This window comes from Sturnira hondurensis, unplaced genomic scaffold (genome assembly GCF_014824575.4).
Source record: "Sturnira hondurensis isolate 20B ecotype Veracruz unplaced genomic scaffold, ASM1482457v3 Scaffold0009812, whole genome shotgun sequence".
In the NCBI taxonomy this organism is placed as follows: domain Eukaryota; kingdom Metazoa; phylum Chordata; class Mammalia; order Chiroptera; family Phyllostomidae; genus Sturnira; species Sturnira hondurensis.
In genome coordinates, this window is record NW_028082443.1 from 415,708 (window position 1) to 429,114 (window position 13,407).

The 13,407-nt window shown below is 56.3% G+C and overlaps 1 protein-coding gene across 1 annotated transcript in view; it reads right to left on the bottom strand.

Annotated features, from left to right (window-relative positions):
* MICAL3 (microtubule associated monooxygenase, calponin and LIM domain containing 3) overlaps positions 1-13,407 on the bottom strand; it is a 131,753-nt gene that overhangs the window by 83,034 nt on the left and 35,312 nt on the right. The gene's annotated exons all lie outside the window — the stretch shown is intronic.

The window sequence follows — 13,407 nt, forward strand, 5'->3', positions numbered from 1 at the left end:
AAGCTCCCCTTCACTTACCACTCCCTGCCTTGCACGGTTCCGTCACTTTTGCACCGGGTGTCCTTCCTCCCCTCTGTGGGAGGAGGCAAAGGCCAAAGGGCAACATGGAGCCCGAGGAAGCACAGAAAGGAGGCAGGGCAGGGAGACTGCAAGCCCCATGTGCCAGGCACCGGATGTAGGCCCCACACGGTCACACGGTCACACGGCCGCCCGAGGCCTCGCTCTCCACGGTCACTGTCCTCACTCCCGGCACCGCGGTCACCATGACGGGCCCTCACAGGAGCACCACAACGCGCCACTTTGGGGGCAGGTGCAGGAAGTCAGCTGCTGACCTGCTGTGTGACGTGTAGGAGCAACAAGTAACCTCCTCGTTACTGAACCAGCCCAAGGGCCCTGGGAGCTCCCGGCCGTCGGTGCTGACGAAGTCAGTTCTCAGGAGGCAGACGCCGAGACCGTGTCCTCTCCTACAGCTCGTCCCTGGGGGACACCCTTCATGACACAGAAACAACCCTGTTCCTCTCCACCCCTCCCCATAACAGCACAGGTTAACCACTCAACCAGGGACATGGCTTAAGTTTCCCGTGCAAAAGTAAGTCTTGAATAAATACCAGGAACTGCCATTCTGCCACTTTCCATGTCAACAGACACGCTCTTCACACACTGGGAGCCAAGCCAACTAGGGTCATTCTTTACCCAAGACACACCGGCCTGGCTTCTCCTCCCAAACACGTCACTCCCCCAACAACACCGCCCTCCCGGCTCTGGATGTAAAAACCACACCACTGAGAGACCGCGTGTCCCCACAGCTGCGTGGCCCAGAGTCCAGCAGGAAGTGGGATTAACTGGAACTCATCCTCAGTCCCCTGAATTGAAGTTTCTTCTAGCTGGAAGTAAGCAGCAAGAGAAGTGTTTTAAAGTTTGCTTGTATTTTTTCTTACAAGCCAAGGTTTATCTCAGAAATGACAATCAGAGGCTGGCTATCGGGGAGGAAAAACACCTGTGCAGAAAGGCGGCCGGTCAGAAGCAGGGTCCAGAAACCAAAGGTATGGAGCGCTCGTTCCCCAGGGGCCTGAGTGGCGGTTTCCTCGGCCTCACTGGCTGCTCAGACCAGCCGCTGGCAGCCTGCCCACCCGACCTTATGCACCCACAGGGGCTCACTGTCCGCTCTGACCTACCAGTCAAGTGTTGGCAAGGCTTCAACACACCCGGTCTAATCTCTCCACCTCGTGTCAAGGGAGAAAATGATTTTTCTTTGTTCCTGCACAGCAGCCACCTCCCCCTGCCTACCAGGACTGGGGCTCTCGGTGTCGATACAACTTCCTTGCTCAAACCAACACGCTGACGACCCCACGACATGTCCTTCCCGGAGCCGTTCCCCTGCGGTGACACTGGCCTCGTGCTCGCCCCTCCCTAAGGGCTCTCGGGCACCTGCTTTCGGAGACAAGGCCTGACTGCACAGGGAACCAGGTCAAACTACAGTCCAGGAGACCCTCCATTCAAAGGAGCCAGACCCTTCTGCTGATGTGAAACACTTGCCCACTCGAGATGTCAGCCACAAGGCCTGCTTCCAGGGGGCGGGCTGCAGGAAGAGCCCAGTCAGGGACTCTGACCTGCAGGTCAGTGATGACACCAGATAAGTGGAGGTGAGCCGGTTCCTGTAACAATGTGACAGGCACCTCAGGAGAGAGGACACAAGAGCAATTCCCTGGGGCCGCCTCACTGTCCTGCTTTGCAAACCAAATGAGGTGGCAGGGAAGACTGGATTGTCCACAGCTCTGCAGCCTTGCCTGCAGCCTTGTGGCCTCCTGCACCGTGGGCCTCACCTGGCACCTCACCTGGCACCGAGTCCCTTAAGAGCAGTGGCAGGGCCGGTCCTGAAGGTCAGACCCAGAATCTGCTCCTCCTGGGCCAGTGCTGGGTGCTGCCACATCCCAGTCTCCTGGGAAAATCAGCATCACCATCACCGGAACTGAGAGACCAGGAAACCTGGTGGGAAGGTGTCAGACATCCTGGGACGGAAATGTCCAGGTGTAGATGGAGGGGATGGGGTGAGGAGCCTGGGGAGGGGTGGGAAGGGAAGAGAAAGAGGAGGTGAGAACGCCCCGCCCACCTGTCCCACCGGGCTGACACTGCCTCAGAGGCCCTGCAGTCCCAGGCGTGGAGGAAGGTGCGGGAGAGATGCCTGTGAGGGGCCTGCGGGGGGCGAGTCCATGTTCCTCCTGACGAGAGGGAACAGGCAGCTGCGGAGGGTCCTGCGCTGATTATGAGGAGTCAGCCTGCAGCTCTCAGAATAGGCAAGTGGTAACTGGAGGGATGGGAGAGTTATCTTTAAAAATGGAAAAGAAAAAGAGAAACAGAACAACACAGTAAGAGCTAAACTTCAAAGGCATGAACGCAGAGTCCAGTTTGGTCCCAGTTCCCCGACCTGCTCTGTGGGCAGACCGGGCAGCACGCAGCCTCTGAGTCCTGGACACCCGCCGTGAGCCGCACCTGTCCTGGCCCTGCACACAGTGGCCCGGCCTGTCCACACACATCTCAGGTGGGTGGAGGAAGCCTGATGTGGAACCTGGATGGGAAATGCCTTCGGACGATGGAGTTTCCTATGTGTTTTGCCTCAGAAACGAGTCTGTGCCATGTCACCTGCAGACGGGACCCGCAGCCTCAGTGCAGGGGGCAGTGAGCTGGCAGCTCAAACGGTTGGGAAGGAGACCCCTCAGCGGCTTCTCACGCTGGCCCCTCAGATCAGCCTCCCTGGGCACTGAGAAGAGAGCGCAGACACGGCAGGAAAGCGGTCTTCCTCATGTTCTCGCTTCCATCAGCTCTTTCCTGACCTGCCCTCCCATTCAGCGTCACGCTGGCACACAGCAGGTCACCTACCCACCCACCCTTGCACCTGCGGCCCCCTCTACACACATCTGCACCTGAGTGGGCACAGCACTGAGCACTGCCAGCGGCCCAGGTCTCTGGAGCTGTGGCCTGACCCCAAGTGGAAACTCGAGCCCCTCATGGGGTCCATACAGGGACCCAGCAGCCCTGCTGGCAGGACCAGTCCTTGAGGTTGGGGGAGTCAAAGAGAACGGAAGACAGGACATGCCTGACGTGCTACCCAAGAGGTGGTATTCAGTGCTGTGCAGCCTGGGCAGCGAGGAAGGGGGTCCTTACGAGTGAGAGAGCAGCAGGAACGTGGCCCTCTCATTGCGGATTCTCACACCCCTGAATGCACCCCGGGCTGTGGAAGGGCCCTCTAGAGGGGTCAGACAGGAGCCTGGGCCAGCCCGGCCCTGCCCAGAGGTCTCTTCTAACTCTCCAATCCTGGAAGACCCCCACACGGTCTTGGGGGACATCCTCTGTCGCTTTTTATTTTACTCTCCTTGCTAACAACCTACACCTTCAGGAAAGCCACCCACACACGGAGAAACAAAGTGCATCAGAAATGAAGCAACCCCTGCCCTGTGGTCTCACGCAAACGCGCCATCAGAGTCCGGCAAACACCCAGAGAAGGGGATGGCGGATGGCAGGCCCAGCCCGGGGGAGACAGCAGGAGTCAGACGAAGCTGCAAGGCCCAGGGTGGCCTGCGGGGTGAGTCACAGGGGCTGAGTGAGCTCATGAACGTGGACTGGCCGGCGGCACCAGGCACACAGCAGAGCCGGCCAATGGCTGCACTGTGACGACCGTCATTGTGACGCTTGTCAGGGAGCCCATCATCCCAGCAACAGAAGGTGCCCTCTCCAGGGGTGGCCGCCTGCAGCTGGAGGTCGAGAAGGCTGGCCTGGAACAGCCACCCCTGCAGGGGAGGGCCCAGGAACAGAACTGGAAGGCTGGCGAAGGCTGGCGAAGGCTGGCAGAGGCTGGCGGAACAGGAAGCGTCACCCGGTCCTACCAGCCAGCCCACACACGTCACACAACACGCCAGCCGCTCCAAAGCCAGGAGACTTGCTGCCTTATTGCATGGTCTCCACAACCTCTCCCAACCTCCTCCTCGGGCTTCCTCTCACCTGTAGACACACCCCCTCCAACTCGCCCCACCTGCCTGCCCCAACGCCCTGACTGTCCACAAATCAAAGGCTCCCTGTGGCCATAATATCTGAGATCACCTACTTCGTAGGAAAGCAGAGGAGGGCATGTGGGATCATTAGTTCGTCATTAACTGATTCAGAGGTGAGAGAAGAATAGGAAGTAGCCTAAGCCGAGTTCCCTAACACATCTCGGGACAGTTCCTCATTATGAAAGGGGCTCCTGTCCTCAAGGCACCTTCCAGGATAACCTTCATCTCTTCACATACCAGAGGGTTCCTGCATTGCAGTGCTGTGACCGAGAGGTGCCCACCATCAGGCATCTACGGCGAACAGGTGCCCCCGATGCCTCACAGTTCCCAGAGGCAGACACAGGGGGAGATGGAGGGAATACAGCCAAGGACAAGCATGTGCTCTTTGAAGAAGGCTGGCCACAAGACAGGACCGGGAAGAGGCTGTCTGGGGAGGTGGGCAGCTAACAGAGGAAAAGGCCTTCGTTTTCCAACAAGGGAGAGGGCCTCTGCAGCGAGTGCAGGGCCAGCTCTGCCTGGGCTCCAGGCCTCAAAAGGGTGTGGGAGGGCCCAGGAGGGCAGGTCCCAAGGCTCTGACCAACCTCGCAGTTTTCACGGCGAAAACCCACTTGTCTCTAAGCCGAGAAACCCAGAGAGCTGCTGTTAAACCAGCCCCACAGGATACACAGAGCAGGCAATGGTGGTTCTATAGTTGTGAGGATGCAAGGCAGAGTTTATTCTTGTACTTTGCTTATTTATACATGATTAAGCTACTTTTTAAAAAAATTTATTTATTTATCTTTAGAGAGAGGAGAGAAGGAGAGAAACATCAATGTATGGAACTGGCCTGCAACCCGGGCATTTGCCCTGATTGGGAATCGAACCGCGATCGTGTGGTTCGCAGGCCCGCGCTCAATCCACTGAGCCACACCAGCCAGGGCGTGATTAAGCTACTTCTGCCGTCCCCTGTACTTTTCCTTCCAAAGTAGCTTAAAAGGGCTGGGGACATCGGCATGGTTCTCCCAGCCCTTCACCACCTCCAACTGCTGCTGAGCGAGCGCACGCTGCTGGCCACCCTGCAGTGGACCCTCCACACTGGGAGGGGCCCACCCGCTTAGAAACGAAATGTTCAAAGAGCAGTGACCAGCCCCTCTGTCTTATGCCCATGGAACACCGCAGAGCCCACACACTGTGCCCTGGCAGACCCATGGACAGGCACAGCCACCCCCTGCCCCAGGGACGGCCTCGCACCTGAGCCAGGGGTGCTGAAGGACACCCAGAGTCCAGGGCCCTCCTTCCAAGACCAACTGCAAAAGACCAACTGCCACGAGACCTCTGGGCTCTAAAATCCCGACTACTCTGGGCTCAAAGCCAACAACTACCGAAGTTTTTCTGCGGGAGACTAATTAATCTTTGCTCAAGGCAGCACCTGTGAGACGAGGCGGCATCACCCCCAATGGCTGGGAGGTGCCTTTCCACACCTACAGCATCCAGCAGAGCCACCCGTGGCCAGGAGGCCCAGGGCCACCTGCAGGCACCTCCTCTGGCCAGGCAGCTGCTCCGGCCCACCCCAACTTTCTAGACCTTGTCAGCTCCTGTACTTCATACACAGGACCCCTGTGCACTGGTCTGTTAGCTCACAGACTCAGCCTAAAATCCGAGGGGCCCGGGGCCTGAGGGGACGGCCACAGGTACTGCTGTGCCCCTCCCCCGAGACCGCTGGGGCAGTGCTGGCTCTGGGGGGAGGGAAAGGGTCCCCTCTCAGGTCCCCTTTTGGGCACAGAGTAGATCCACTTCTAGAAAAGTAAATGTAAGTATGTGTTTGATCCAGAGGCTGGACTTGGTCAGAGGACCTCAGTCTGCCTCTCAGGAGGCATCTGACCAGAAGCCAACAACGTGAGGGCGGGCGGGGGGCTGAGTAACTGTCCTGCTAGGACGGCATCGGAGAGGGCAGCCTCTCCATGCAGAGACAGTCGCACCGGGTGGGGCCGTCTAACCCTCTTGTTCTCATGGAAGCCTCGGTCCCCACCGGTGACAGCAAGCCTGTCCTGCAACAACCTGGGGCGTGGCCCGCGTCCCAGCGCCAGCTGCGGGCAGAGGCCCTACAGGCTGGTGCTGCTGTCCAGGCAGAGGACCAATGTGCCTTCTCTGCCGCCTGCTCCGTCCTTCAGCCGACTACTCGTCGAGGGCACAGCCTCTGTTGGGACGTGTGCGTGGCATTACGCTCCTGCAGGTGAGTGGGGACCCACGGCAGGCCCTTCCCAGGGCGTGTACTGACTGATGGAGAACACAGATGATACACAGGCGAGCAAACAAGCACGTGATTACAAACTAAGAGGGCCAGGAAGGGGAGGCCAGGAAATGCAGGCGGGACCCCCAACAAGGTGGTCACAGACGTGCTTCTGCACAGGTGGCCAAGCAGAGGCTTGAGTGACGAGAAGAGGGAGCCCCAGGGCCCCGCCTGGAACCCTTGCGCAGATGCCCCCTCATGCCACCTTCCCGGCAGAGAGGAAATCACTCGTGCTGATTTACACAGCGAGCCACCAGTGGAACCACGGCCGCACAGTTAAATCCTGCCTGTGACCCCCCACCCCAACCTCCTCATGTCACTGCTTTGACATGGCCAGAGAAAGATTCCCAACTCTTCTCCTACGGTCCTTCCAGGCACCCATCGATCCTCCAAGAACACTTTCCACTTGAACACAGCCCAAGCCCAGCTTTCCGCCCTCTACTGCGGTCCCGCACTTGCTGGGAGAAGACAGGTTGCTGACTCACCGCGTCCCACAGCAGCTTCTCCCATGGCCCCTGGAGGCTGCACTGTTCTCCAAGGACCATCACCCCAGACTGCTGTGTCCTGGGGCCAAGGACCATGTCCTACCTGAATTATTAGGGTCCCTCACTGTGCAGATGAGACAACTGAGGACCAGGGGGTGGCTGGCTGGCCCAGCTAACACGATGCAGAGGACAAGGTCCAAGGTGGTTGTGGACCTCGGTCTGAAGCCCAAGCTGATGCCACCTGCTCCCAAAGCGTCACCTGGGGAAGGAGGGTCCCCAGCTCCACAGAGAGAGAGGGGCTCTCAGTGGGGACAGATGTGGTTTGGAACCTCTCAGCACTGGCAGGGTCAGCTCTACGGAGACGCAGGTCTAGGACCAGGGGAGGCACTGGGCTCCTGGCGACGCTGCCCTTCCCAGCACTGACCGTGGCAGAGACACTGTGCTGTGCTGTGGGACCAAATACAATTTGGACAAAATGTGGGTGTTGAGATGACTGAGAAGGCCCCTGGTTGGAGATGATGCTTCCTTTGAAAGGTGAGTGGACCCTGGGCAGAAGGCAGGGTCCCTTCTCACAAAAAGGTGAGGGTGCTGCTCTCCCAGCCGCTGCTCCTGCCTCTGGCTGTGACCTCAGAGACACTCACCACTTGCAGCGAAAATCATTTGGGTAACAAGCAACGAAAGATAAGCACACATCCACACAGGCACCAGAGCTCACGATGCTGCGTAAACGCCAGGCTCCTGCTCTGGCCTCTGGGAGCAGCCGTGTGAGCTCCCCTGTTGGGGGTGGGGAAAGGGGGAGAGAAGGGGGCTGAAACCCAGTCACAGCCCCACTCTGCACAGCCACACCTGGTGGGGAGCAGCATTCGACCCCACACAAAGGCAGAGGCAATGCCAGCCCCGTGTGCTGCTGTCCTCAAGGACAGGAAGCCCATGGAGCAGGTTGGGCCCCAGACAGTAGGTGCAGGCAGGCAGGTCCAAGGCTCTGAGTTGGCTCTGTGACCTTGTGGAAAACTGACCCGACCGCCTCTCTCTCCAACTCAGCCAGGAGCATCAGACCGTCAATCATCCCAAAGAAGCCAAATGCCTCTCCCCATACTGAGCAATGCCAAGACCCTCCTGGCTGGACAGCGACTGGGAGACCTCGGCTCCTGCCATCACATCCAACGAGAGGGAGTCCCAGCCCCAGTGTCCACATGCCACAGGACAACAAGTGCATGCAAAGCACCCCAGGGCCGAGACCCCAGGGAGCACCAGCGCCCCAGTGTCCAGTCCTGACAGACATGTTAGCAGGGCAGGGGCGGGCATCAAATCCCCTCCAGCAGCCCCGACGGCCCGTCAGGACGGCCAGCAGCCTGCTTGGGTCCTGGACTCCAAGGCCCAGGACGGAAGCTAAGCAAGAATGTGCCAGGGCTGGTTCTTGTTCTTTCCTCATTTTTCAAACACAGAGCACAGACTTTCCTCCTTTATTAGCAAAATGAAATAATCTAATCACAATAATTCATTTGCTGAGTCCTTTAGAGACTTTTCACCTTTGCCTTTCCAATGAAGACACACACACATGCGGTATTTTCAAACCAGAGGACATTAGGTAACGTTAACTTCATTACACACTATAAAAACTGTGATGCTGGAGCCGTGGTAAAGGACTTGCTCTAGTTAAGTTGATCTGTGTAATTCATTTCATAAGAGTAAAATGCCATATTTACTGATTAACCAAAAATAATCTAAAATTAACCACTGTACTTGGTAAAAATAGTCCAGGGTCCAACCACTGAAGTTAACAAACGTCGAGTGGGGGCCACGACTCCTGTCTCCCGCACAGGCTCCCGGCAGCACAGCCCTTCCCTAGCAGCTGTACAGGCGGCGCGTGGAAGACGTAGCGCCCAGGCAAGGCCCTAAGGGACTTCCGGCCGAGATAGAGGTGTCGATGGAAACACTGTGTCCCCTCCCACAACTAAATTTAAAGACAGCGAAGTTTTAGTAACAAAAATGCATCCATAACAGTGAAAATTGAACTGTAGGGAAGTCCGACAACAACGAACCACCCAGCCAGACGGGTAAGAGGGGCGGGGTCAGTGGCAGAGCAGGGTCGGGCTAGAAAGGTGATTCCGTCCAATTGACCCAGAAGCAGAGGCGGAGGCGGAGGCAGTTGGTGGATCCCAGGCGTGGGGTGGCGACAGTGGACCCAGTGAGGGCGCAGGGCGGCTGGCTGACTGTGGTCACACATTCGCGCGCAGATAAACCAAGTGAAGGAGCGAACAGTGAGACAGACCGCTCAGACTAGGGCCCCAGCGATGGGAATTAGAGCCTGAAAGCACCAAGTGGAAAGACTTTCTCGGGGTCGAGGGGCCGAGAAAGGCTCCCAGGCTCACAGAGAGTTCGTTGGAGAGACCCACAGGGTCCTGGAGAGTACATGGGCCCACACACCCAGGAACCAGCACCAGAGGGGCCCAATTTGCTTGTGGAAAGCTGCAGAGGAGACAAATCCGAGAGAGAACAGAGTGGAGCAAAGCGCCACTTTTTTCTCCTCTCTGACCCCACCCCCACATACAGCGTCACAACCCAGCGACTGGGTCACCCGGCCCTGGTGAACACCTAAGGCTCCGCCTCTCATACATAACAGGTTCGAACAAACCAAACATCATGACTCAAGAACAGCTCAAAGCCCCAGAGCCTATAATTCTAAGTGACCAAGAAATAGCCAACCTTTCAGATGCACAGTTCAAAACACTGGTGATCAGGATGCTCACAGAACTGGTTGATTTTAGTCACAAATTAGAGGGACAAATTAAGGCTAAACTGATTGAAATGAAGGGAAATGCACAGGAAACCAATTGTGATGGAAAGGAAACTGAGACTCAGATCAAGGGAGTGAACCAGAAGGAAGAAAGAAACAACCAAACAGAAAAGGAAGAAATAAGAATTCAAAAAAATGAGGAGAGGCTTAGGAAACTCCAGGACATCTTTAAACATTCCAACATCTGAATTATAGAGGTACCAGAAGGGGAAGAGGAACAGCCACGAGTGGAAAACGTATTTGAACAAATAATAAAGGAGAACTTCCCCAGTCTGGCAAAGGAAATAGACTTCCAGGAAATCCAGGAAGCTCAGAGAGTCCCATGGAAGTTGGACCTAAGAAGGAACACACCAAGGCACATCATCATTACATTAGCCAAGATGAAAATGAAGGAGAGAATCCTAGAAGCAGCAAGGGATAAGGGGACAGTCACCTACAAAGGAGTTCCCATCAGACTGTCAGCTGATTTCTCAAAAGAGACCTTACTGGCAAGAAGGGGCTGGAAAGAAGTATTCCGAGTCATGAAATCCAAAGACCTACAGCCAAGATTGCTCTATCCAGCAAAGTTTTCATTTAGAATAGAAGGGCAGATAAAGTGCTTCTCAGATAAGGTCAAATTCAAGGAGTTCATCATCACCAAGCCCTTATTATATGAAATGTTAAAGGGACTTATCTAGCCCTGGCTGGTGTAGCTCAGTGGATTGAGCACGGCCTGTGAACCAGAGGATTGCGGTTCGATTCCCAGTCAGGGCACGTTCCCGGGTTGCAGGCCGGTTCCTGGCAGGGGACGCACGGGAGGCAACCATACATTGATATTTCTGTCCCTCTCTCCTTCCCTTCCCCTCTAAAGATAAATAAATGAAATCTTTTTTTTTTAAAAAGGGACTTATCTAAGAAAAAGGAGACAAAACATATGAACAGTGGAAGGACAGCAAACTCACAGTTATTAACAACCACACCTAAAACAAAAGCAAACTAAGAGGACAGCTAGATTGGGAGTGGAACCATAGAAATGGAGATCACATGGAGGGTTAGCAACCGGGGAATGGGAGGAGGAGAAGGGGGGAGAAGGTACAGAGAATGAGTAGCATAAATGGTAGGTAGAAAATAGACAGGGGGGAGGGCAGGAATACTATGAGAAATACAGAATCTAAAGTACTTGTGACACATAGACATGAACCAAAGGGGGGAATGGTGGGGGAGAAGTGTGAGGGGGGGAGTGAAGGGGGGGAATGGGCCAACTGCAATGGCATAATCAATAAAACATATTTAAAAAAACCAACAGTCCAAACCCTGTGTCATAAGGGGCTGCCAGCCCTGAGGACCACTCTGCGCTGCTCCTGGGTGTGAGCAGAATGGAAGACTCAGGCAGCGTAGGGAGTAGTGAGTGATCAAGGTCATGTCCACCCGGGCACATGCTTCTCAGAGAGCCACTGACACAAAGCTCACCACGCGCCTTATCATTACTTCCAATAGTCAAGGCCAAGTGTGTGAGCCACCTGAGCATCTCACATTGCCAGACAAGCATTCCCACACTGCTCTGAGCGTCCTGGCTCCCCTCCCCTCCCCTCAAGTTCTCCCTGCCTTCTCCCACGCCCCCACCGACCCAGCCTCACCGCCAGGGCTGCCCTCCGGCCCCTGGTGGGTTAGGCGCTCCCTAGGGCCCAGGCTCTGCAGCCACCCACACGGGGAGTCTCTCCCACAGCTGCGGTGCTTGCTGCCCCCTGGGCCCCACCACAGTGGCTTCAGTGGCTTCTCCCCCCAACGCTGCCTCTCCCTCATCTTCTACACCCTCTTATGGACCCTGAAGTCTGATTCTGTCGACATACCCATCAGCTGCCTTTCCACACCTGCTCTTTTGGGGCCAGTTAAACACAACGGCAAAACCAAGATTTGTTATAGGTGTAAAGTATTCCTGAGTAAATCTATAAGCAGAACTGATGCTGATGAGGCCAGTAAATCCACACAACACAACTTCAGAAAAGCTGAACCAAACCTGGGATAACAGGGAACAGGGAAGGGCTCATCCCATGCAACGTGTCGCCCACGATGGGCTGCTGTACAGCATATGAGACAATAAACAGATCTGGGAGCAAATGAATAAAAAAAAGCACTTTACCACAAGGAGAGGCATAAGCCCAAGGTGTAAGCGAAGCACCTGAGGGTATCAGGGAGGGAGAGGGGCCGGAAAGCACCCCACAGGAAAGAACATTTCCTAGGTCTGTGGACTGATTCCTCAACGGAGAAGCTGTCCTCTCGGCCCGACAGGCCGGTGTCAAATGCTCAGAGCGCAAACCAGGATGTGCCAAACCACACAAAACAAGGCCAAACCCGGCACACTCGTACTGCACTAGGACCCGGTAGAGGGTGGGTCTGGCCCCGCCCCGGCCCCGCCCCCGGCCCCGCCCCGGCCCCCGCCCCACTAACAACGGGCCCAGCTGGCAGGTGCTCCACCCACGTTCCAGGCACAGCAGGCGCCCCCTCAGCACGGACCAGACCCCACTGCACTCCTCATTCTCTCAGTCCGCCTGCAGTTTGGTGATGGGGACGAGGGCCAGCACTGCTCCACCCCACTGTGCTCGGGCCCGCCACTGCCCTGGGGGACTCGGAAGATTCCTGCCCGAGAGATTCGGCCACCGGAGAAGCGAATAAAAGCTCCAACATCCACGGTCAGCCAAGCTGAAAGCCACCATCACCCCCAGGAGTGGACACTGGACGGCAGGTCCACAGAGCCTCACAGCCCTCAGTGGCCCCACAGCTGGGTTCTCCCCACAAGACAAGGAGCCCCCCGAACAGATGGGAGTTGGAAGGGAGGGCGGAGATGAGCTGAGCTTCATCTGTTACGCCAAAATGACAGTCAGCATTCTTAGAACTCAGGCAGCTCTCCAGAACATTTACAGAACATACACTTTACAATAAGAAGGAACTGCCACACATATGTCACTTCTGGGTGTGTGACCTGAGAGAGGAAGAAAGAGGAAAATACTGCACTTTGGCACAGTCTGCGATGAGGAGCTCTCTGTTCACTGGAGCCATCAGGAGAGTTGCAAAACTATGCCTGTGTATTTATCAGGCCCCGGCCTCGGTGCATCACATCAGAGCATCTGTGGTGGCCCAGGACGGGGGAGCGTCACTCTCCCTAGCAAAACGGAGAATCAGAGGAATGATTGGGCAGAGAGGAATGAGAGTCAGGGAATCTGGGAACGCTGCAGCACCCGGCTGGAGAATCAGAGCCGCACTGGCCTTCAAACTGGCCGTCTCCCCTGCATGAGTCAACTGCCCACTCAGCAAAGCTCTGCTGTTCCCAACGTGACAACGACAGAATCAGAAGGAGAACCGCCCAACCAAAGGGCTGAGGAACGTCCCACGGGGCTCAGGTAACTGTGCCTAATGTCCAGGTGTATATTGGTTCAGAAAATGTAGTCCACTGTGCCGTGCTGTCTCTGTGGGGGTGCAGTCCCACCAGGGCGTCTAAGATGCGCTCAACATTTGCAGAAAAGAGCATAAGCCGGCACGACTCAAGTGGGTGAAGGAAGACCGACAGGAGCCACTGTGGCTGCCACGCCGGCGTTAGAGTTCCCTTTCGCCCAAGAAATCCAAGTGCTGCTCTGAGAAGGGCCCATAAACACAGCCCCACGCCGCCACCGAGGGCGGCTCTGTGGCCGGGGTGGACGCTGGCCCAGCTCCTGGCCCGCCCACAGGTTTCCTGCCAGATATACTCACCTCCCGCCCTTCCAGAGTGGAGTGACTCTGTGGTCGAGCTTTTGGGAATGGTCATTGTGGGCAGCGCTAACTCATGTATGACTGCAA